At 42.9% G+C, this 24979-nt stretch overlaps 2 long non-coding RNA genes across 3 annotated transcripts in view; one reads left to right on the plus strand and one right to left on the minus strand.

The window, feature by feature from the left end:
* The window catches only part of LOC107973525 (uncharacterized), a 28526-nt gene extending 27635 nt beyond the window's left edge, over window positions 1–891 (plus strand). For both annotated transcript variants that reach the window (XR_001715886.2, XR_008546284.1), the window contains exon 3: window positions 490–891. This is a non-coding gene — a long non-coding RNA (uncharacterized LOC107973525). The remainder of the gene's footprint in view (window positions 1–489) is intronic.
* Window positions 1–24979, minus strand: part of LOC104005040 (uncharacterized) — a 40742-nt gene that overhangs the window by 3796 nt on the left and 11967 nt on the right. The window lies entirely within an intron of this gene.

The raw sequence follows: 24979 nt of genomic DNA on the forward strand, positions 1-24979 counted from the left end.
GCTCTGTCGCCTAGGCTGGAGTGCAGTGGCACAATCTTGGCTCACTGCAACCTCTGCCTCCCCAGTTCAAGCGATTCTCCTGCCTCAGCCTCCTGAGTAGCTAGGTCTACAGGCGCCCGCCACCATGCCTGGCTAATTTTTGTATTTTTAGTAGAGACAGGGTTTCACTATGTTGGCCAGGCTGGTCTCGAACCCCTGACCTCATGATCTGCCCACCTCAGCCTCCCAAAGTGCTGGGACTACATGTGTGAGCCACCACACCTGGCCTAGAAAAAGACTCTTTAAAGAGACACAGGTAGCTGGAGATTGCACCTTCCTTTTTACTCTTCCTCACCTCCTTCTACTTCCTGCCTAGAACACAAATGTTATTCCTAGATTTCAACAGCTATGTAGACCATGAGCAACCTAGAGATGGAAGCTATGGACTAAATCTCTTGGAATTTCTTTTTTTTTTTTTCTTTTAATCTCTTGGAATTTCATGGATGATAGGAGCATCTTTCGTTCTAATGAAGCAACCCTTGATGGGCTCCTGGACAGCTTCAGGGTGGAAGCCGGTCACTAAAAAGCCCAAGCCGTGATTAGAAGCTTGGAACTTTCAGCCACACCCCACCCCTATCCTCCAGGAAAGAAGAGGGGCTAGAGGTTGAATTAATAACCATTCATGCCTTCTTGATTAAGCCTAATAAAAGTCGCCAAAGTACAGGGTTCAGAGACCTGGGTTGGTGAACACATCTATGTGCCAGGAAGGTGGTGTGCCCCGACTCACTGGAGACAGAAGCTCCTGCAATCAGACCCTTCCAGACCTCACCCTGTGTACCTCTTCATCTGCCTGTTCATCTGTATTCATTATCATATCCTTTATAATAAGCCAATAAACATAAGTCTCTCTCCAAGTTCTGTGAGAATAATTTGTCAGAGCAAATTATCAAACCTGGGGAGGAGGTTGTGGGAACTCCCGATTTGTAGCCAAGTCAGACAGGAGAGTGGGTAACCTGGGGATGTACTACTTTTGATTGGCATCTGAAGTAGGAGGCAATCTGGTAGGACTGAGCCCTTAACCTGTGGGGACTGCATTAATTATAAATAGCGTTAGAATTGAGTTAAATTGTAGGACACCCAGTTGGTATCCTGGAGTGTTGGAGAATTGGTTGGTGTCAGAAGAGCTCACATATCTGGTGTCATAAATGAAGAATTATGAGGGGAATTCTTATAATTATCTGAGAATATATGGGGGGAAAGGAGTGTTTTTCCTATACAGTCACCATGCTAACCACCTCTAACATCTCAACTCAAACATCAAAACTGGCCCAGAAAACACACCAGGCACTGCAATGAGATAACTGTAGTCCCAACAGTTAAACAGGGCAATTTCCAGGCCCCCGTGTGTCTTTCATGGTATTCTCTGACTATCTGAGCATCAGATCACAGATGTCGACAAAAACCTAAACTGACAGCCTGCTGCACAGACTGAGCTGAAATCCTGGGCTGGGATTCCAGGGCACTGTTGCATGCAGGCAATGGGCCCCCTACTACCTTCAGGCAGGACATTCCAGTTGCAATTACACATTCACATCACATTCAGGAATATCACAGTGTAAGTCAGCCTTTGGCAAAATCCCATTTTCCCCCCAAATAATATAGAAGCAGAACAGTTGTAAAAATTACATATCAGTAATCCTTTAGCTTTTCTATGGCAAAGTGGCTAGGTACGGCTGTCCAGATCATTAGCATATATCACCTAGTCCAGAGCAACATTCCTAGTTTTTCTGTCTGCAGCTGTGTTCCTTTCACAGCTCACTACAGAGTAATCATAAAATTCATTTATAAGAATTCATCAAGATTCTTTGGGACATTTGAATAAGCATTCATAGAAAGTGTTTTCTAGCCCTTTCTTGATCAATTTCAAGTTAAAATATCATTATTATGCTTACAGAAAGTTGTTGCTTTTCCCCTTCTTTTCTTTTTCACCCACAATCCGTTTAAAAATCAGACAGCATCTCAATTAAAAAAGCACAGTCCAAGATACACCAGAGTGCATATAAACATTCTGAACATTTTACCAGACCTCAAACACATTAGCCTATATTTCAGTAGGACCTCGTTTTAAAACATGCATTGCCACAACTCAGGGTTTTAGAAGCCTGGAGAGATGGAGACCAAAGGAAGAGAAGAAAGAGCCACTCTTGAGCAATTTGGGTAATTCCCTCAGTATATGGCATGATTTGATAGTGAACAGGAAGACTCTTCTAACTGCAAATTTCTCCCGTTCACCTAATGTCTGCAATCCTACCATGGTAGACCTCTTTCAGTTCTTCCTACAGTTAGGGATGCAGATGCTACCAGGAAAGATAATACACAACAATGATTTCCTTCTCCAAGTAAAGTGACCTAGATTATCAGTGCCTTTTCAATCTAACAGCTACCTGAGAGGAAATAAATCAGAATGCCGAAAAAAGGTGTGTGTGGCCAGGCGCGGTGGCTCACACCTGTAATCCCAGCACTTTGGGAGGCTGAGGCAAGCGGATCACCTGAGGTCAGGATTTTGAGACCAGCCTGGCCAACATAGTGGAACGCCGTCTCTATTAAAAATACAAAAATTAGCCAGGCGTGGTGGCAAGCGCCTATAATCCCTGCTACTTGGGAGGCTGAGGTGGGAGAATCACTTGAACCTGGAAGGTGGTGGTTGCAGTGAGCCGAGATCGTGCCACTGCACTCCAGCCTGGGTGACAGAGTGAGACTCCGTCTCAAAACACAAAACAAAACAAAACAAAAAAAACACACAAAAAAAGGTGTGTGTGTCTAGAGGGATGGGGGTGAAGAAAAGAGGACGTATACAGAAAGGTGGGATGGGTGAAAGGGTGGGGGCCCAAGGAGGGTTAGGGGCATTAGGAGATGTGGCCAGGGGTGCACAGAGGGGAGTAGGGACGCTCGGAGGAATGGGGTCTAGTGGGGAAGCCGAGGAGAGGGGAGCTGGACAGATGATCTTCAGCAGCGAGCATTGCCCTGGATGGGGACCCCCAAGTAGAAGATCTGACCACTAGGGAGTGAAAGGCAGCAGCATATGGGCCGGAGGATTCCAGAGGATGGGAGGAGGGGCATGGTGGGAGACCGAGAGGAAGAAAGACAGTATAGTCCAATGTCTCCTACTTCACCAAACACTGCCTCGCTGAGGCCAGCATAAATCCTATGGATGCTGTTCCCAGTTAGCTTCCAGCCGGCCTCACTGCTGCTATTTCCAAGGTCAGTCTCCAAAAGCTGGTTGCCCAATCAGGCGGGAATGAGTCAGGGCCCCACCAGGCTGGTGGAGGTGGGTGGGAGCTTGGGGGACTTGCACAAGCCTGGACTGCTGAGATCACCAGAGAAGCCCAGCTGCCCACGAAGCCCTAGAATGGCTCCTAAAAAGACTTGGAGAGGGGGGTGCCAGGCAGTAGGATTTCTGGCTTCCCCTCTGGCTTGGTCCTCGTATGTGCCCTGTCACTTCCCAGACCATGTATTAACAGGAATAATGGGTTCTGTCCCTGTCAGCCCCTGTGGGTAAGGGGAGGGCCAGGGAGGTGTTGGAGCCAATGCCCCTGACATCCCCAAGCTTGACTTTATGTTCCAGGACTGGCACCTGCCTCTTCTGGGCTGGAGAGTGGCATCAGTGCCTCTCAGGGGCCTGCTGGTCCAACCTGATCTGGTGGCTTCCCTGGGCCTCTGTCAGGGAGGAATGGGGCCCTTTCCAGGGTAGCATTGGCCTCCGGATCACCAGCCAACTTGGGTTTAGGGGAGGGGGATAAGGGATGCTGGGTGTCCAGCCCAGGTCAGCTCAATCTTAGGGACTGCAGAGCCAATCTAGGCTTATAGCAAGCTTGGGGTGCAACCACCTCCATCCCCAAAACTATCTGCTGAGCAAAGGCAGTCAGCCAAGCTGATGGGAGTAAAAAAGCACATCATTAGAGATGGTTCAGAAAGCAAGTTAGAAATGGAGGAGCCTGTCCCTTCCTCTAGACATGTGCTTGTCACTTCTGAGTGAATGTCAACAAAGAAACTCTCTGCAGTGATTCCAAGAGGGTACGCCTCTAAGGGGGCATGTGTGCATCTCAGTAGGAAGAGGGAGAATTTTTTAACTCCCTGCAACCACCACCACATTCACCTGCAGAAATTCTAAATCACCTTTCAGGTAAAAATGGCTGCAGCAGCGACAGCCAACAAGGTTCAGAATCTATGTATTGAGCACCTTCTGTGTTCTGGGAATATTCAGACAGACCCAGGTAACGAACAACATTCCACTGTGTCATCCCTCTGGACTTGTCTGAGCACGACAGTTTATTCAATCACAAGACAGTCCAGTCACAAGACAGGAAGGTCTGAAGCAAGCCCAATTTCACCCTTAGGGTGTGATGGTCCTGAGGAAAGTGACCTGCTGGCCCAACCTAATCCCAGACACTCAGCCAGGCAAGACAGGCTGATGTCACAGTCACAGGCAATCCCCAGCTCTGGTGGAAGCAAACAGTGAACAGTGGGGGACCAGGCTGGTTAGACTCACAGGTGGGTGGAGTGCAGCATCAGGCAATATTATCATAGTGGCACTTGGAAGTCTGGTCAGGCAGGTTATCTATAGCCAGGAATCTGCAGTTTTGCTCCAGGATTTAGGAGAATTCTCTGGCCTGTGGCTGGGGAACTAGTAGATACAGGCAGTGAGGTGGGGGTATTAGGAGATTACCAGGAAAGGAACCCAGGACAGAGGCCAAAGGGACAGCAAATGGGGTTCAGGCCTTGGATCTTGGAGTTGGCCCTAGGCCACCTTGTCATGGATCAGAAGAGGTTGTAGGGGGGTGGGGGAAATGAATGACACAAAGTCATGGCAGAATATGGACTGGACAGAACTGTGAGCCTGCAGAGGAGGAGAGCATAGGCCTCGATGAGGAATCAGGAGCTGGGTGTAAGGGTGGGTTCCTGAGCAGCAAGAAGTCTGTTGTCTGCCTCCTTCAGGTGCACAACCACGGCCTCCACTAGCCCAGGTGGAGCCTTTGCATGAACAAAAAATGGTGCCTCCTTTGGGCAGACCAGTTGAGTACACACCCCAGAGGCACACAGGCACACCTTTGTTCAAACAGAAAGGCACCACTTCCTCCTGCAGGTGCAGCCCACACCAGGGCACATAACTTGAGAACAGAGCCTGCACTAGATCCCAGCGCCCACTTTCTTACTTGGTCAGCACCTGTGTGTCGTCCATAAAATGCACACCTGTCCGTGGATGCCCTGGGAACGGCTCAGGGAGAGGGCGTGTGAATCCACCTGTTCTCCCCGGCAGTGGGCAAGCCTAGACCTCCCAGCACGGAGCAGGGACCATGGGTGGGCTTAACTCTGTGGTGGAGGAAGTGGTATTGGAATAAACTTGTCTTTGTGCTGTTGAAAACCAGCCCCTACACCTCAGCGGCCACCCTGCAGTGTAGCCTGTAATTGATTCCTTATTCATACCACGTTGGAATTTCAAGAATCAGTGCTAATAACACCCTTTCCCCTTCTTGCAGCCCCAGAGCTGTAGCTGGAGAGAGAATGACAAGCTGGGTAGCCTCGGCCACAGGCCCCCAGCTAGAATCCTGACCTGCAGGTTATAATAATTATCAGTAACAGCTAACATTTATGGTGCACATTGCAACTTACCAAGTGCTTTCATGTGCATTCTCTCCCTTGCTCCCTGTGAGGCAGGGATTCCTGGCAGTCCCTTCACAAATGAGAACACAGACTAGCTCTTATGTGTCCAGATGGTTGGTATAGCAGCATGTATTGGAGTTCCCTGGAGCCTGACTACCAGTTTCCCATCCCAGTATGACCATTTCTTGGCTGTGTGACATAGAGCAAGCTGCTTTACCTTTCTGTACTTCAGTCTCTCTATGCATGAAATGGGGATATTAGTAGCTCCCTCGTGCATGAGGTGATGTGGCAGTTAAAACACTTAGAACAGTCAGTGCCTAGCATGAAACAAGTGATCCCAGCATAGAAGCTCTGCTTTCATAGCCTCATCTGGAAAACAAGATCCACCTAAGTGTGCAAAAACCTCACATCCTTTGGCAGTCCATTTGTGGCACAAATAAAACTGGATCAGATTGCAGCATCACATTTGAGAAATGTAATTCCTGATAAGTTTCTTGAGCACGACTTAGCCCCCACGAGGCTGGGTAGTCAGAGAAGTTGCCACAAATGCTGTTGACTGGGTTGAGGAGAGCAGGTGGAATGGGCTCTGGCTGGACTGGGCAGTATGTACCCTCTGCACAGAGGCAACTGGCCAAAGGTGCCCATTTTTCAGCAGAAGCCCCAAACCCTGATTTTTAATGTGAAATATCCTGATTTCCAACTTTAGCAACTCAAATTTCTTCTAAACACTGTGTGGGCCAGACCAGACGCAGGTGCATGCAGCCAGTTTGTGCCACCTCTCCCAGTGGCCCTCTCTGACTGCCACCCCTGGAGCTTTTAGTGCCTGCGGCCTCACACACTTCTCTCCAGGTTTGCCCTTATCTGTCCCATGATGGAGACCACCCCACTTGGTCCTCTCCTCGAGGTCCTTGGGTGGTAAAATGTCAGCCATGAACATGATGGGTGTTCTACCTGGAGTACTTCAGAGGGAAAATGTCACGGACAATCAAGTACTCAATTACCATGGAGGATGAAAAAGAATGTGCTACATAAAATAAGATAAAATGAAACATGCTTTGGCATGTGAACATACAATGGGAAGTGTTTTGTCAGCTCCACACAAAGGCAAGATGCCATGTGCTCACTATAATTTTTTTTAATACTTATTTCAGAGGAACGATTTGACACCACATGAAAACCCCTTATTAAGGGGAACTTCAATGTGATCTCTGCCAAACTCTCGTGTTACAGCTAGAGAAGCTGAGAGAGTCCTGCATGAGATCTCAGAGCTGGAACCCAACACGGCGCTGCCATGTGCTCACTCAGCCCATTCTTCATTTTCATGTGCAATGCCTGCTTTCCAGGGTCTGAGATTTCCCTCCTTGAGGCAGATCCATGTATGTGTCATCCCAAGCATGTTCTTATGAGGCACTTACTGCAAGTGCAAGATAATAACACAGTAGCTTTCATTTGTAGGGTGCCATATATGGTCATCCAAGGACCCTCGTGTGTTTTTCTTTCCTGACAGAGGCATGAGACATGAACGCAAAAACCCACGCCCAGGGTCAGGAGAGCTGGGCTGTCGTCTGCACCACTAACAAGCTGTGTGACTTTGTGGGAGCTATTTGGCCTCTTCAGCCTACTCTCTTCTTTTCTCACTTTGGATAATACCAGCCATACCTTAGTATTGGTATAATTATTATGAGCTTTCCCCAGCTACTGGTTGAAGACATGAGGCTCTGACTCCAGTCTAAGGATGCTTCTTGACTGACACCTTGAAAAATGACACAAGGACCCTGAATCCACCAAAGAGGAGAGTTGCACACAGAGAGACATACACAGGACTGCACGCACATCCATGTCCTGCCAGGTGGGGTAGGCAGAAGGCTGCTGAGAAGGTGGCCCTCAGGAACCCACCCCTGGCAGCTACCACAGTTCATTGCCCCTGTGTGCCAGACTTAAGGTCACCCAGGTCTTCCTGGAGCTGAGGGTCAGCAAATGCCTTGGCTGGGGCTGGCAGCCCCTCTACTCAGCTGGCTACTGGCATGGGATGCCTTCTCCTTGACCTCTGAATCTATTTGGCAATCCTGGTGCAGGTTGAGACCAGACTTTTAGTAGTGAGTTAGAGAGACAATGATCTCAGCAAGACCGAGGCAACAGGATTAGAGCTGAAGCCGGTCAAGAACCGCACCTGTGCTCACATGTGTGCCGATAAAGTTAAACAAGCTAGTAGTGTTTACACTTGAGGGGATCAACTTTGGAATTAGAAAGGATTTTCCAGAAGGGGACAGCAGGAACTGAGGAAAAAGAACTTTTGAGAGAATATATGGCAGGGACAGAGTAGCCTGCGCCCTAGGCTAACTGTACCATTGGATCCTAATTAACTTGGGAACATATCTTAGTCTTATGGACTATTGTTCCCTCCATTTATAAGGAGGTATAATACTAGTTGACATTTAGTAAATGCTTGCAATATCCCAGGTGCTATATTAAGCACTTTGCATGTGTGTCTAATTTAATCCTCACAATGAATTAGGGTTCTATTATAATTCCCATTGCCCAGATGCAGAAACTGAGGTTTACAGAAGTTTAGTTATTTGTTACCATAAAGGAGTGATACATTTTGCAGGGGAAATCTTCACAGAAGTGGTGACGTTGAAGCCGTCTTAAAAACCAAGTAGCTATTTGTCAAGTAGGCAGCACCAAGAAGAGGAAAGTGGACAGGGGGGCACTTTAAGAAGAGGGATCAGCTTGTAGCAAAGCTCAAAAACAGGAAATGACCTGGAAAAGCCCACTGGGATTAGACTGTGAAAGGCTATATAGGGAGTTGGACAATCATGCATCATTGGAATCTTTTTGGTAGGAGAGTCACAGGATCAGATTTGTTGGGTGGACTAATGATTTTATAGTGTCTTTTGGAATAATGTTTTATCTTCTTCATTTATTATGGCTACAACTTACTCTTTTTTTTTTTTTTTTTTTTTTGAGATGGAGTCTCACTGTGTCATCCAGGCTTGAGTGCAGTAGTGTGACCTCAGGTCCCTGCAACCTCCGCCTCCCCGGTTCAAGCGATTCTCCTGCCTCAGCCTCCCGAGAAGCTGGGACTACAGGCATGCGCCACCACACCCAGATAATTTTTGTATTTTTAGTAGAGACGGGGTTTTGCCATGTTGGCCAAACCTGACCTCAAGTGATCCTCCCGCCTAAACCTCCCAAAGTGCTGGGATTAAAGCTGTGAGCCACCGCGCCTGGCCAATTTGATCTTAATTCTCCACCACTTGCATCTTATTCCCTATTTTATTACCCTAGTGTAGTGTATATTTGTGCCACCTATTTAAATCCTCTTGGGAAGGAGACAAGAAATAAACACCTACTTACTTATAAATACATGAGAATGTACACCATATAGGTGGCATGCAGATCAGGGAAGAGAAGATGTCAAGAGAGACCAGGAAGAGGGCATTGGAGAAATAGACAGAGTAGTAAAGAGATGGGTCACAGAAGCCAAGAGGAGAGAGCATTAGAAAGAGGGAGCAGCTGGCTGGCAGCATGTCACATGTTGCCAAGAGGTTAAATTGGATGAAGACTAAAAAAAGGCCTTGGGATTGAGCGATGAGAAGGTCACCAGGGACCACAAGGACACTTCATTGCCCTATTGCATCAGACACAAATGAGAGATGAAGAAGTGGAAGCAGCAAGGACAGACATACAAGTTCAAGAAATTTGTAAGCAGGAAGAAAAAAGAACCGTGGATTAAGTGAGGGGAGGAGGCTTTTATTTTCTTGTTTTGTCTTGTAGTTTTTAGGGAGTGGATGCAAACACAGATGGGAAGGTAAGCTTCAACAGGACACTGCCAGGAAGAAGCATGAAGAAAGAGATAAACCCAGAGGCAGAATGAACCCTTTGGCAGTGGAGATATCTGACCATGGAGATGGTGAGAAAGCTCAAATCTCAGTTCTGGGTTTCCCTTGCATTGATAGCTGAAGGACTGACATGTGCATGGTGATTGGAGGAACCCAAGAAGTGAGTTTCTATCCTTTCCCCTACAGAAATACTGTGGGAGGCATTGCTCCAGAGGTAGACTCCTGGCACTCCTATTCCTGCCCCGCACCCTCACACACACTCAGTGCACGTCCCCAGGGACAGTCCCTTCTCTGGGCCTTATTTTTCCTGCCTGAGGCTCCTGGTGGGAGTGATGCTACCTTGGGGGAGTCTCAGGAGAGGAAGTGGAGCACACAGGCAGGAGGGAAAAAAGGAGGGAGGCAGGAAGAGCATAAACCAGGGCTCGGCTATGCCAGCTCAAGGCTCAGGAATTCCATATTCTAATTCCAGCTTCTCTTAAAGGGCTGGGTTCTCTCTGATTGATGGATAATTCCTGTTCTGCCTATTCTGCAATCATGCTTCCATTTCCATTCCAAAGATGAACCCAAAGAAACTTGTATCCAAAAAAAGGCTTAAAAAGTAGTGGTGACTCGGAAGGGCGAGGCCTGTGGCTGCTGGCAGCATATATGTCATGCCACCTATTCCTGCATGCTTACATAATCGCAGTGCAACTGTGACTCACAGCCCGACAGCCAAGCTGAAACGTGATTAAGTCCTACAACCCTTCTGCCTGGAGCAGGGCAGGGCATGCTGTTTAACCCCTCTGCTGCCACAGCCTGGTGAGAAGGTAGTGCCCTTGGGTAGAAGAGCTCCTCCAGATGGATGAGTCGGACACATTGGGAAAGGACCCCTGACCTGCATAAATACTTCTCTGAGACAGCAGCAAAAGGTCTTTCATTCCACAGATACAAATATTCCTGGGAGAGGTGACACATGGAATCCCTGCGTTTTAGAGAAAACTTTAGACTTACCCAAGTTGAGTCATCCCCTTTAACAGATGAGGCTACGGAGGCCCAGTATCTAGTGAGAGATTAGTGACCACTCAAGGTCACACTGTGAGATAGCAGCAGAGTGGGGACTTGAACCTGGGTCTCCTGGCAGCAAGTCCAAAATGTGGTAGCCCTGACAACCTATTGAGAAGATTGCCCCTCTATATTCCAGGCTGCCAGCCAAGTGGTTCCGCACTTCACAGTAGCCTGTGTGCACCTGCTGTCTTCATACAGCCCTAGCAAGAATGACCCCAAAAGGGTTGTTCCTCAATCTCCAAGCTCCACTTAAAAGTCTCACAACTGGAGTTCTGGGGAGAACAGTATTTGGATTCAGGTCGAATCTCCAGCTCTGGAGTCTATCCACATGGATGTGGTTGTGTCTGACACTTCCTAGCTCAGTGACTTTGAGCATCTATTTGAGTCTCAGTCACCTCATCTGTGAAATGGGGATAAAAACAGTAGTGTTGTTGTGAAATCATTGAAATAATTTGTCAGAGGTGCCTGTCACAGTGCCTGGCATGCAGTAAGTGCTCACAAGTGGTAGCTGCTACTCCAGTGTTAGAAGCACGGCTGCCTTCACGAAGGACAGGGAGTTCCCGCTGGAAGCACTCAGAGAATGCTGCCTTCGGGCTGACCCCCAACACTCACAGGCTTCATGATAATCTCAGTGCAGAGCTTCTCTATAAAGACCTCAAAGCTCCACCAGCCAGCTAGACACTGTGTGACCTGAATCCTGTCCAGGCCCCTGCCTTGCTGTTGCTGACATCCAGATGAAAAGATCTGGATTGCCACATCCTACCTGGTGTTATCTCTGGCAGTGGCAGCAAAGGACTGTCTGATGGGGAATGGCTCCACAAAAGGTTAAAATGCCATCCCCTTCCCCAAATGTCTGTCCTGGTTTCACTTAATAACCAAATGATTCTGTCATCCAAGGGTTTATCTAGATAAATGATTGTAAACAAATCTTTTATTTTTATAATTGCCCTATTCAAACATGTTTAAAGCCTGTATTCTAGGGGAAGGGAAGCTATAAATATTAACAGTAGTGAGAGAAGCACTGGACTGGGGACAGCAGGAAGAGGGGAAGGGAGGGTGAGGGGATGGCTTGAAAATAGAGAAGAAAGTAAAAGCCTGCACACTGAATGGTTAGACCCCCTCACCCTTCCCCTGCTTATTTCCAAGAATGCTGGCAATCAGGTTCATATCCTCCAGCAAAGAGACTAGAGAATCTTAATCTGGAAAATTGAATCACACTGGAAGAAAGCCATACAGATCCTACAGATACTGACATTTGGAAGTGTCTCAGTGCAAAAATCCTGTCATTGCACAAATGTACTGTAGCAGTTGGCCTCAACCCTATCAGACTCAACACCTTCTTTTTTGTTGTTGTTTTTTAACAGCTTTATTGAGATATAATTGATATTCAGTAAAGTGCTCATGATTAAGATGTGCAATTTGGAAATTTTTGACATATGCATGCACTCATGAAATGATCACCAAAATCAAGATTTAAAAACACAGCCATTCCCCAGAAGTTTCCTTGTGCCATTCATTGCCATTCTCTGTCCCAGTTTCCATTCCCAGGCAATCACTGATCTTTTGGTCACTATAGGGTTAGCTTACATTTTCGAGAATTTTATAAAAATTGAATTATATGACATGTCTTTTTTTTTTTTTTTTGAGATGGAGTCTCCCACTGTCACCCAGGCTGCAGTACAGTGGCATAATCTCTGCTCCACTGCAGCCCTCGCCTCCCACGTTCAAGCAATTCTGCTGGCTCAGCCTTCCAAGTAACTGGAATTACAGGCACCCACCACCACACCCGGCTAATTTTTGTATTTTTAGAAAAGACATAGTTTTGCCCTGTTGGCTAGGCTGGTCTTGAACTCCTGACCTCAAGCCAGGAGGTCAGGCTTGATCATCAGGTCAGCTGATCTGCCTGCCTCACCCTCCCAAAGTGCCGGAATTACAGGCATGAGCCACCAGGCCCGGCCAATATGTCCTCTTTTTGTCTGGCTTCTTTCAGTCAGCATAATTATATTTTGAGATTTGACCATGTTGCAGGTACCTTCAACTTTCTTTTTAAAGCAAAAATATTGAAATACCTCTTTTACTATGTGAAATTAAATTCATAGTTAAAATAATCAACCTACACATTATTTTCTTTAAATTATAATGTCCTTACGAAGGAGAAAAAAAAGGAAAGTAGTTCATGGCCCAAGATGGTTTACTAAGTAGGCACATGGGCAGCATACCTGGGAGACATAATGAAACAGTTAGATGCTTTCATTTTTTACAATGAATAGTCCAACCTTAAAAGAAGTTAGACCATATTCAACTGAATATTGTTGATACCATTGTTCATTTTATTTTGTCATGTTTCTTATATTTTCCATCTTGAAATAAGATCTAAGTTAGTGCATTGGAACCCCTCTGGGTAAGAGGGACAATTGCAAACCTAATTTTTGCAATTGTAAAAATTATCTGCATATTTGATCATGAGCAGTGCTGTTGCCATTGACATGTTTTTCTAAAAGGTGACAACCCTTGGTTAGGTTCTAAACAAAACAGTCCAGTCTCCTCTCAATTTACATAGTAGCTGCATTTTAAAAAATCATAGGGTATGTTAAATCCATGTGAAAAAAGTATTTGTATTTATATATAAAGCAGAGCTGATATCAAGAATCAAATCATTATAAAGAGCTTTTCACCCACATAACTGTGCAGTAGGACATAGAATAGGACACAGACAGGGTTGCCAGATTTGGCCCATAAACATATAATATTTGAGACACACTAATACAAAAAAATGTATTTGTTGTTTATCCAAAATTCGATTTTAACTGAGTGTCCTTTATTTTAGGTGGCAGCCCTAGATACAGGACAATCTTTGTTTTGTGGAACTGTCCTGCAATCCAACTAGCATTCTTGTCCCCCACATATTAAATGTTAGTAGGCCCCCCAATAACTGTGATAACTAAAAATCCTCACAACTTTCCAAACTGCCCAGGAGCTGCCCCTACTGAGAACCATGGTCCTACAAAGGAGATCACCACAAGCAAGCCCTACCCCTGCCCATAGAGCCCACATCAGATTCTTAGTGATTGACTCAAATATTAATGAATGGTTAAGGATCCATAGACATTTGAAAAAGACCCCCAAGGTGAAAAACAAAGGCCAGAACAGACAGAGAAAAGGGACTTGAAGAAAAGAACAAGAAGAAAAACAACTTTAGAGGAAAAACTGTATGTATTCTTTGGAGAGATAATAGCAAGAAGAGGATGCTATAGAAGGAGGAGGAGGAGAAACAGGAAACCTATCAGAGAAGTTGGAAATTAAATATGATACCCACAGTCAAAAAAAAAGTCAATAGGAAGGGTGGAAGGTAAATTCAAGGGAGTCTCCCCAAAAACAAAACAAAATAACTAGGAGGTAAACAATAGGGAAAGAAAATGAGCCAGAAAATTAGAGGATCAATTCAGGGAGTCCAACATTCAAGTAATAAGAATTCTAGAAAGAGCAAACAAAAACTTGAGAGAGAAGAAATTTATCAAACAAATAATAATTTTTAAAAATGCTTCAAACAAAAAGACTAAAAGAGCCCATCAGGTACCAGAAAAAGAATATAACTTCTGCCATGATCATATTTTAGAACACCAAGGAGGAACAGAAGTTTCTAAAGAGAAAAAAAATTACATCCAAATAACTAAGAATAAGAATGGCCACTTCTTAACTGTAACAGAAAAAGCTAGAAAACATAAAGCACTGCTTTCCAGGTTCTGAGAGGAAAAAATTATTTTCAGTCTAAAATTCTATACCCAGCCAAATTATCGGTCAGGCATGAGGACAAAGGAAAAATACAGGCTTGAAAGATCTCAGAAAACTTTTCTTCCACGGACTCTTTCTCAGGAATAGTTATTTAAGAACATGTTCCATGAAAATGAGAGGGTCAATAAATCAAAAAAAAAGAAAGACTTAGGATCCAGGAAATGAGATCAAACACAAATAAGAGTCAAAAGGGATTTCCAGGTTGATGAAGGGAAGGCCTAGAGCCATGCTGCACAGCTGTTCCCAAGAGCAACAAGTCAGCCTGAAGCAAGAGGATGGAGTCAGGAAAGTTATCTGGTAAGTTATTTAACAGTGGGAATAATCATGTTCAGATACTACCCAAAGGAACCAAGTAATTTAAGCAAATGGATGGAAAGGCAATTATTAACCCTAGGAATATCCAAAAATGTATAAAAATAAAACATTATAATATACTCCTTTGCTCTGCAATAAACAATATTTACATAGTCATAATAATATAACATTTTATAATATAAAATAATATAATGAAATAAAATAATATATAAAAAATATAAATCTGAAATCAGATTTAATCAAAGCAACAATACAGTATAGCTATATTGGCAGAAAGAGGGGCAGGAAATGGGGGTGAGGAACAGAAAGAAAATTATATCTCTTGTAGTTCATGAGAAAGCCAAAAGATAAAGTTTAAAATTGATGCCTCAAACCAATGATATGCACATATCAAATAGAATAAAAATAGAGATAAACGGCAAAGAAAAAAAATAAGAATAAAGGAGTGGATGGGGCAGGAGACTGCTGTTTTTTCATAGGAGACTTCTGTCATTAACTTTTAAAGATATGTGTGTACTGCTTAGATAAAAGGAAAAATTAATTTCAAGAAATTAATGGCTGTGGTGGAAGTAGTCTGGAAAGGTTCCAGCAGGAAGAGCTGCTACATTCTGTCACTGAATTTAATCATTGAGCTACTCTCGACCCTGGGATGAGGCCAAGTAGACAGGCTCCTTTGAAAAGGGAAACCAATGACTCCTTCTGATTAGAGAAGGCTCGGAGGAGAGGGGGTTTGGGAAGGACCCTGCTGTGCACACCTGCCATGGCCATAATCTCTCTCTCTTATTCAATTTTTTGCCAAGTCACTGGGAGCAGGAAGCTGCTTTTTCTATTATATAGAGCAACAAAGGGGATGAGTGGTTTGATAATGAGGACTGATAACTGTCTAATACAGAGAAAGCCTGGGCTTCCCAAAAGCTTTAAATTACAACTTTGATCGCACTGATCAGGGTTCTTGAAGTTGGAGCTGGGACACAGAGAAGCCACAGAAGATGCAGTCTGAATGTTTTCTCAAACACAAAGAAAGACCTGGAGTCAGATTAAACAAAGATTTCCAGCTATTGAAGCAGATCAGTGGCGGGGGGGTGGGGGGGTGGGAAACTAAGAGATGTTTCTGTGTCTTCAAATCTTATTATAAATTGCAGGTTGCCTTGGGTGTAAAGTGGAGATTAGAAATCGTTTAATTGCTGTTCAGTTTTAATGGAGAGTTTTATTTTAGTCAGAAAAAACACAAATGGGTTATACAGGATGTGATAGTTTATGACTCAGTTAACCATACTTAGGAAAAACCTGTCTGCTTGGATCATAAGTCCAAAAGCCAGCCTCCACTATTCACACAAGTGGCAGCTTTACCTGGGCTACAGGCCTGGTGCCTAGGAGGAGCAATCACCTTACAGTGGCATTGCCTAACCTAGGACTTGGTGAGAAACAGCGTGTCCCTTCTGAGCCTGTGTATATTTTCAAACTAGGCTGTCTCAAGCCAGATCTATTTGTACATGTTCATCACAAATTCTGATTGAGGTAATGCTGACTTAATTCTGCAGACCAAAATTTACTGCATCTCAGATCTGTTTCAACAACTATTCCATTAAGATCCTTTGAACATCACATCTAATGTCCATCCAGTTAGGTAGTGTGGGGGTTGGGGTGGGAGGGGTTGAGGCCTGGCCTTCTCACCCCAGCTCTGCACAACTCTGAAAGTCATGTCTAGCTTCATCACTCTCTATAGGAGCCATTGAGGGCGTTGTAACAACATCATAGCCAAGTTCTCCCTCTGCTCAATCCTGCTTTCTTCCTGCTTCCTGATTTTAGGAATACTTCCTAATTCATGTGTGCATACTAATCTCTAAAAAACAAACAAACAAACAAAAAACCCAGAAAACTCTTTGAACATTTAGTAAGAGCAGTAAAGATCTACAAACCAGAGATTATGGTCGTCATTTCCAAAGAGGTTTTTTTACCAGACTTTGGCTGGTTTTTCATAAGCTGTTTTAACTAGATGCTAAATATCCCCCTCAAAGTTTACTTGATTTGGAAAAAAAAAAAAGACAAAAAGATGGGCACAGGACATAAATACAATGTGCAATTGTACCCTCAGTAGAATGAACAGACCTAAATTCTCAGAGGTATCTTACATGACTTTTTGTGTCTCCACAGATCTGAAACCACTATCTCAAACTGCAGAGCTCTTGGCTCCCTCAGATAACCTGTGGCAAAATCTCCCCTCATTACTGATGAAGTTTGAGGTTTTCCTGGACTCTGGCTACCGTGGCCTGACCATTAGTCAAGAGATAGTCAGTCAGGGCCTCTTGTGCTCCCTGGGGGTATTCATGGTGGAGGAGGATATTAGCAGCATGGCTGTCTACACCAGCAATTCTTACAGCAGGTCATGGTGGAGTTCACGGGCGTGCACATGTGAGAAAGAAAAGGCCTGCCTCACTCCCTCTGTTACCTGCCTTCCAACTTCCTCTAGGAATAACATGCTAACAACACAACTTCCTCCACTCAGGTGACCACATACTATTCAATTACTGCTACACTAGCACCATGTATTAAGTGATTAACATGTGCTAGGCCCATTTCTTATCTTATTCAATTCCCATAACAATCTCCAGAGAACATGGGTACCCTTTTCCGGATGAGAAAACAGAGGCTTTTAGAGGTTAAGTAATATGCCAAAGACCACATGGAGTTGGTATTCAAACTTATGCAATCTGAGCAGGCATCCTGTTTCTATTTATTTATTTTATTTTATTTTATTTTTATTTTTATTTTTTAGATGGAGTCTCGCTCTGTCGCCCAGGTTGGAGAGCAGTGGCATGATCTCGGCTCACTGCAAGCTCCCTCTTCCAGGTTCATGCCATTCTCCTGCCTCAGCCTCCCAAGCAGCTGGGAGTACAGGCACCCGCCAACACGCCCTAATTTTTTGTATTTTTTAGTAGAGACGGGGTTTCACTATGTTCGACAGGATGGTCTCGATCTCCTGACCTCATGATCCACCCGCCTTGGCCTCCCAAAGTGCTGGGATTACAGGCGTGAGCCACCACGCCCGGCCTTCTATTTATTTTTTTTTAAATAAATTCAAGTTGGGTTTCCGCCACAACCAAAAGAGTGTCATTCAATACAGAAAATTAATGTGATGGGCAAAACATGAAACCACAAAGCCAAAAGAAGAACAGGCAGCTGGGTCTCAGAAGCTTCTGCAGCCGCAGGGTCACACGCTCAGGGCTTCACCCCTTGTTTCTATTTCTCTACGTGTGTTGGTTTCTGGCACTGAGTGGTTGGTGATATTTTGGACGAGGATAAGTGTTTCTGTATTTCTGAGATAAAAGGTGATTTTTAATTTATTTTAGTATTTTTTCTATCACTTTTTTGTTTTCTGCAATAAATGTATTTCTTATGTGATTTTTTTAAAAGGCGTGAAGAACACAAATAAAATCAAAACAAACTCCAGAGTGCTCATTGTTCATCACTTAACTGCTAACAATCCCAGAAAATACATCGGGCAGACTCCTAGATGCAAGAAAAGTGGACTGAATGTGGCTGGATAATATGCTGAAATGTCCTTTTCTCTCTCTCTCTCTCTCTTTCTCTCATTTTCTTTTTCCCTTCTTCTTTCACCCCAGTTTAAGGAGTAGCCTACTCCATCTCAGAGGAGGTATGTCATGGGGCAAAATATAAAAATAATATGCAAAATACTTTCCTTCCTGGATTTTAATCCCAAGAACTTAAACAATAGAGAAGGGAGAAGAATTGAGGATGAAGGTAGAATATGTGGAAAAAGCATGAGCAGAAAAGGATTTCCTCAAAACTCAAAAAAAGACTTGCCAGGGAGGGAGTAGGAGGCAATAGTCACCAAAAATTCAGCTTTTTCTTCATTATTTTTTTTTCTTCTCCCCGCCCCGCCACCCCTTTTTTTTTTTTTTTTTTTTTTTGCTAGCTCCATACTAAATAATTATGTAAAACTTTTTAAGGCACATTTCTAGTAATTCATACATTGAAGAATGTAAAATTATACATGGAAAGCATTGACATAAGGAAATATTTCAGCATCAACTGCAGAAGCACCTAAACAGGCACCCCCACCAAAAATATTTAGGAAGCTCTGCAGAGGAAAAAAGCTATTCGATCAAGGATCTGGGGTTATTTCTACTTTGAAACTACTCATTATTAGAAATAACTACAGAGTTCTAGAGACAGAGATTAAGAAGTAAAGTCCTGCAAAGATATATTTGTTACTCTGCTTTCTTAAGAACTTATGGGAATTACATATTAATGTTTTGTTTTTGGTTTTGTTTTTCCCCTGCATAAATGCCTCTGTTTTGGTTTCTGCTTCTCAGCTTCTGAATGTCACCCACCAAGAAGCTGTGAGCTGGATGCTCCACAGATATGATATACAGAGCCTTCCCTGCTGGCCTTTTTCCTTCCATCTGGAGATCAGCCCGGGTCCATAGGTAAATCACATCCTCCTACCTAATAATGACCAACTGCTAAAACCCAGGTAAGAGTACAAGGCTTGGAATTGGGGAAAGGGAAAAGGCAGCATTTTATCAGCTGATTCAATTGTTTGTTTGTTTTAAAGGCTTTTTAAAAATAAACTTATTTTGGAATAATTTTAGAAAAATTACAGAAAAGTTGCAAAGATAATACAGAGAATTATCATATACCCCTCACCTAGTTTCCCCTAATGTTAACATCTTATATTACATGGTACACTTGCTAAAACTAAAAAAAAAAAAAAAAAAAAAAAGGGTACATTATGATTAACTAGCCTTTATTCAGATTTCACCAGTTTTTCCACTAACATTCTTTTAATGTTCCAATTCAGGATATCACATTGCATTTTGTGATTTATAATTTTTAAGCTTAAGCTCTATTTTTACAAAAGTTAACATGTCCACAATTGAAAAAGGAATGATCATACATGACTTATAAAAGGCAATCTTCTGCCCAAACCCTCCTTGCTTCTAATTTTCTCCTTCCAACAGCAAACAACTTCAACTTTCTCACTTTTTTCACCCTCTCTCCCGCGGTCCAGCCACACTGGTCTCTGAACATTCCTCAAATGTGCCAAGCCTATTCACATTTAAGGCCAAATCTTTGCTCAAGTTTTCTCTTTGTCATCTCTTCTTCCCAATAAAGTCTACCCAGACAGACCACTCTATTTAAAATTGTGGAGACTTCTGGTTCTGAAATGGCAGAACCAGAAACAAGTGTAGAAACAAGCTGGTGTAGAAACAAGCTGACTTCACTCACCCCAAAGAAAACCAAGATCAAATATACAATGCTGAGATTATCACTAGCAATAAATTATAACTCAAATATGAAGATGAGAAAGTTCTCCTGGCCTCAGAGAAGTGAAAAAAACTCCAAGCAGATGGTAAGAGACTTGGACTTCCATATCTGTTACACCCCTTTCCCCAGTCTGCCTAGCACAAAATGCATGGAAAATTTCCCCTGATGCATGGTTTCTACACTGGAAAAAGTGAGTTGGGGTGGACAACCAGCTTGCCCACCCTCTTGGTTCTCTGTCAGGAGACCTGTCCCTGCCTCAAACCACAGGATGCACTGGGAGTGCTTGAAAGGAGAAATCACCCTAAGGAAACTGAGGAGGCAGGACTACCATCTCCAGCTGTGAAAACTGCTCTCAGCCAAAGAAGACACCAAATTAGAGCAGCACCACACTGTAGGTTTGTTCCACATATCCTTGGGCATAAACTCTTAACCAGCCTTTCAATATTACCAGGATATTCCCCCTTGAGACCTACCCCATTCAGTACTGGTGGTACTCTGGTTGTTTAATAGAACCAGGGCAAACCCGGGCTTAAGGCACCATTTAGTGCCAAAAAGGAAGCAGCAACCTAGCAGTGGAAACATAAGAAAGAAAATCAACTGATAAATTACAAAGAATCTCTAAGCAAACATATCCAATAAAAACCAAAACAAGCCAGACAAAGAAGACTGGAATAACTAATCCTTCAATGCAAAAACATAGACATACATCCACAAGAAATGGCAGCCAGTAGAGTGCTATGACTGCCTCAAATGAACAAAGCAAGGAACCAGTAACTGACCCTAAACAAGATGGTGATATATAAACTCTCTGACCAAGAATTCAAAGTGGCAGTTTTAAGGAAACTCAGTAATTTCCAAGATAACATGGAAAAGCAATTTCAAAATTTGTCAGAGAAATTTAACAAAGACATTGAAGTAGTTTTTTAAAACACAAATCTTGCGGCTGGGTGCAGTGGCTCACACCTGTAATCCCAGCAGTTTGGGAGGCCGAGGCAGAAGGATCACTTGAAGCCAGGAGTTTGAGACCAGCCTGGCCAACATGGTGAAACCCCATCTCTACTAAAAATACAAAAATTAGCTGGGCATGGTGACGCATGCCTGTAATCCCAGTTATCCAGTTGGCTAAGGCATGAGAATTGCTTGAACCTAGAAGGCGGAGATTGCAATGAGCCAAGATTGCACTGCTGCACTACAGCCTGGGCAACAGAGTGAGACTCTGTCTCAAAATTTAAAAATAAAATAAAATAAAGTATAAAAAATCACAAATCTTGAAACAGAAATACATTTACTGAACTGAAAAATTCATTAGAGGCTCTCAACAGCAGAATGGATTAAGCACAAGTAAGAATCAATGAGCTCAAAGACAGGCTATTTGAAAATACACAGAGGAGAAATGAGGAGAAAAAAAAGAATGAAAAGAAATACAGGTCACCTACAAAATATACAAAACTACCTCAAAAGACCAAATCTCTTTTTTTTTTTTTTTTTTTTTGAGATGGAGTCTCACTGTGTTGCCCAGGCTGGAGTGCAGTGGTACAATCTCAGCTCACTGCACTGCAACCTCCCCCTCCTGGGTTTAAGTGATTCTCCTGCCTCAGCCTCCTGAGTAGCTGGGATTACAGGCATGCACCACCTTGCCCAGCTAATTTTTGCATATTTAGTAGAGACGGGGTTTCACCATGTTGTTCAAGCTGATTTTGAACTCCTGACCTCATGATCCACCTCCCTCGGCCTCCCAAAGTGCTGGGATTACAGGCGTGAGCCACCGTGCCTGGCTCAAAAGACCAAATCTAAGGATTATTAGTGTTCAAGAAGGAATTGAGCAAGAGCAAGGAATAGAAAACTTACTCAAAGAAATAATAATAGAAAACTTTCCAAAACTTGAGGAAAAGATAAATATCCAGATACAGGAAGATCAGAGAACACCAAACAGATATAACCCAAATAAACTACCCCAAGGCATATAATAATCAAACTCTCAAAGGTCAAGGACAAAGAGAGATCCCTAAAAGCAGCAAGAGGAAAGAATCAAATAACATATACAGGAGCTCCAGTTCTTCTGGCAACAGACTTCTCAACAGAAACCATACAGGCCATCAGGGAGTGAGATGACATTTTCAAAGGGCTGAAAGAAAAAACAACAACAACAACAACAAAAACTGCTTACCAAGAATACTTGTAACCTGCAAAGCTATCCTTCCAATATGAAAGAGAAATAAAGGACACACACACACAAAAAAAGAAAACTGCAGGCCAATATCCCTGATGAACACAGATGTAAAAATCCTTAACCAAACCAAATTCAACAACATATTTAAAAAGATTCACCATGATCAAGTGGGATTCTTCCCAGGATACAAGAATAGTTCAACATATGCAAATCAATAATGTGATACATCACATTAACAGAACCAAGAACAAAAACCACATGATCATTTCAATAGATGATGAAGTATTCAACAAAATTCAACATATTTTTCTAATAAAAACCCTCAACAAATTGGATATAGAAGAAACATACTGCAAAATAACAAAGGCTACATATGACAAACCCACAACTAACAGCAAACTGAACAGGGAAACATTGAAAACCTTTCCTCTAAGGTCTGGAACAAGACAAGGATGCCCACTTTCAACATTTTTTTCAACATAATACTAGAAGTCCTGGCCAGAGTAATTAGTCAAGAGAAAGAAAAAAAGGACATTCCAAATGGAAAGGAAAAAGTCAGACTAGTCTTATTCACAGAAAACGTGATCTTAGAAAAACCTAGACTCCACTGAAAAACTGTTAGAACTAAAAACAGATTCAGTAAAGTTGCAGGACACAAAATCAACATACAAAAATCAGTAGAGTTTCTATATGCCACTGTGAACTATCTGAGAAAGAAATAAAAAAAGCAATCCCATTTACAATAGCTACAAAAAAAACTCTAGCAATAAGTTTAACCAAGGATATGAAAAATCTCTAAAACTATAAAATATTAATGAAAAAAATCGAGAGGGACACTAATAAATGGGAAGATAGCTCATGTTCATGAATTGGAAGAATTAATATTGTTAAAATGTCCATGCTATCCAAAGGGATCCACAGATTTAGTGCGGGTTCTATCAAAGACCAAAGACATTCTTCAGAGAAATAAAAAAAAAAATACTAAAATTTGTATGAAACCACAAAATACTTCAAATAGCCAAAACAATCTTGAGCAAAAAGAACAAACCTGAAGCCATCACACTACCTGACTTTAAAATATACTGCAAAGCAATGGTACTGGCATACAAACAGATGCATAGACTAATAGAACAGAATAGAGAACCCAAATATAAATCCCCACATTTGCAAACAACTCATTTTCAACAAAGGTGCCAAGAACATACAATGGGGAAAGGAAAGTGTCATCAATAAATGGTGCTTGGTAAACTAGATAACCAAATGCAGAAGAATGAAACTAGACCTTTATTTCTTACCACATACAAAAATAAATTCAAAATAGATTAAAAATTTAAATCTAAGATCTGAAACTATGAAACTACTAGAAGAAAACACTGAGGAAATCCTCAAGGACATTTGTCTGAGCAAAGATTTTTTTGTTTTCTGAGCAAAAACCCCAAAAGCACAGGCAAGCAAAGCAAAAATAGACAAGTTGGTTACATCAAGCTAAAAAGCTTCTGCACAGAAAAGGAAACAATCAATCAACAAACATCATATGTTCTCACTCATATGTGGGAACTGAAAAAGTGGATCTAATGAAGACAGAGAATAGATTGGTTGTTACCAGAGGCCAGGAAGGCTAGGGGGTGAGAGGGATAAAAAGAGGTTGATTAATGGGTAAAAATATGCAGTTTGATAGAAAAAATAAGACCTAGTGTTTGATAAATTAGTAGAGTGGCTATAGTGTACAATAATCTATGGTCTATTTCAAAATAGTGATAAGAGAATAACTGTTTCTAGCATAAACATTGTTAAAATGTTCATACTAACCAAAGTGATCAGAAAGAAAAGCATAAAGAGCAGATATTTAAGGTGATGGATATCCCAATTACACTGATTTGATCTTTACAAATTATATGAATGTGATAAATTATTGCATGTACACAGAAAATATGTAGCTATATTTTGTGTCAATAAAAATAATAAGGCTCAGCACAGTGGGTCACATCTGTAATTCCAATACTTCAGGAGGCTAAGGTGAGAGGATTGCTTGAGGCCAGGGGTTCAAGATCAGCTTAGGCAACATAGTAAGACTGCATCGCTACAAAAAAAATAAACAGCCAGGCACGGGGGTGCACACCTATTGTAGTGCTAGCTACTTGGGGGGCTGGTGCAGGAAGATCACTTGAGTCCAGGAAGGACTTCAGTAAGCTATGATCACTCCACTGCACTCCAGCCTGGGTGACAGAGCAAGACTTTGCCTCAAAATAATAATAATAATTAATTAATTAAAATTAAAAATAGCCTGGGCACAGCGGTTCACACCTATAATCCCAGCACTATGGGAGGCTGAGGTGGCCAGATGGCCTGAGGTCAGGATTTCAAGACCAGCCTGGTAAATATGGTGAAACCCCAACTCTACTAAAAAATACAAAAATTAGCTGGGCGTGGTGGCAGGTGCCTGTAGTCCTAGCTACTCGGTAGGCTGAGGAAGGAGAATCGCTTGAACCCAGGAGGCAGAGGTTGCAGTGAGCCAAGATCATGCCACTGCCCTCTAGCCTGGGTGACAGAGCAATACTCCATTGCAAAATAAATAAATAAAAATAAATAAACTTATAGGCCAGCTGTGGTGGCTCATGCCTATAATCCCAGCACTTTTGGAGGCCCAGGTGGGCGGATCATCTGAGGTCAGGAATTCGAGACTAGCCTGGCCAACATAGCGAAACCCTATCTCTGCTAAAAATACAAAAATTAGCCAGGCACCTGTGGTCCCAGCTACTCAGGAGGCTGAGGTGGGAGGATCATTTGAGCCCAGGAGGCAGAGGTTGCAGTGAGCCAAGATCATGCCACTGCACTCCAGCCTGGGCAACAGAGTGAGACTACATCTCAAAAAGTTAAAATAAAA

Source organism: Pan troglodytes, chromosome 12, assembly GCF_028858775.2.
Source record: "Pan troglodytes isolate AG18354 chromosome 12, NHGRI_mPanTro3-v2.0_pri, whole genome shotgun sequence".
Taxonomy (NCBI): Eukaryota; Metazoa; Chordata; class Mammalia; order Primates; family Hominidae; genus Pan; species Pan troglodytes.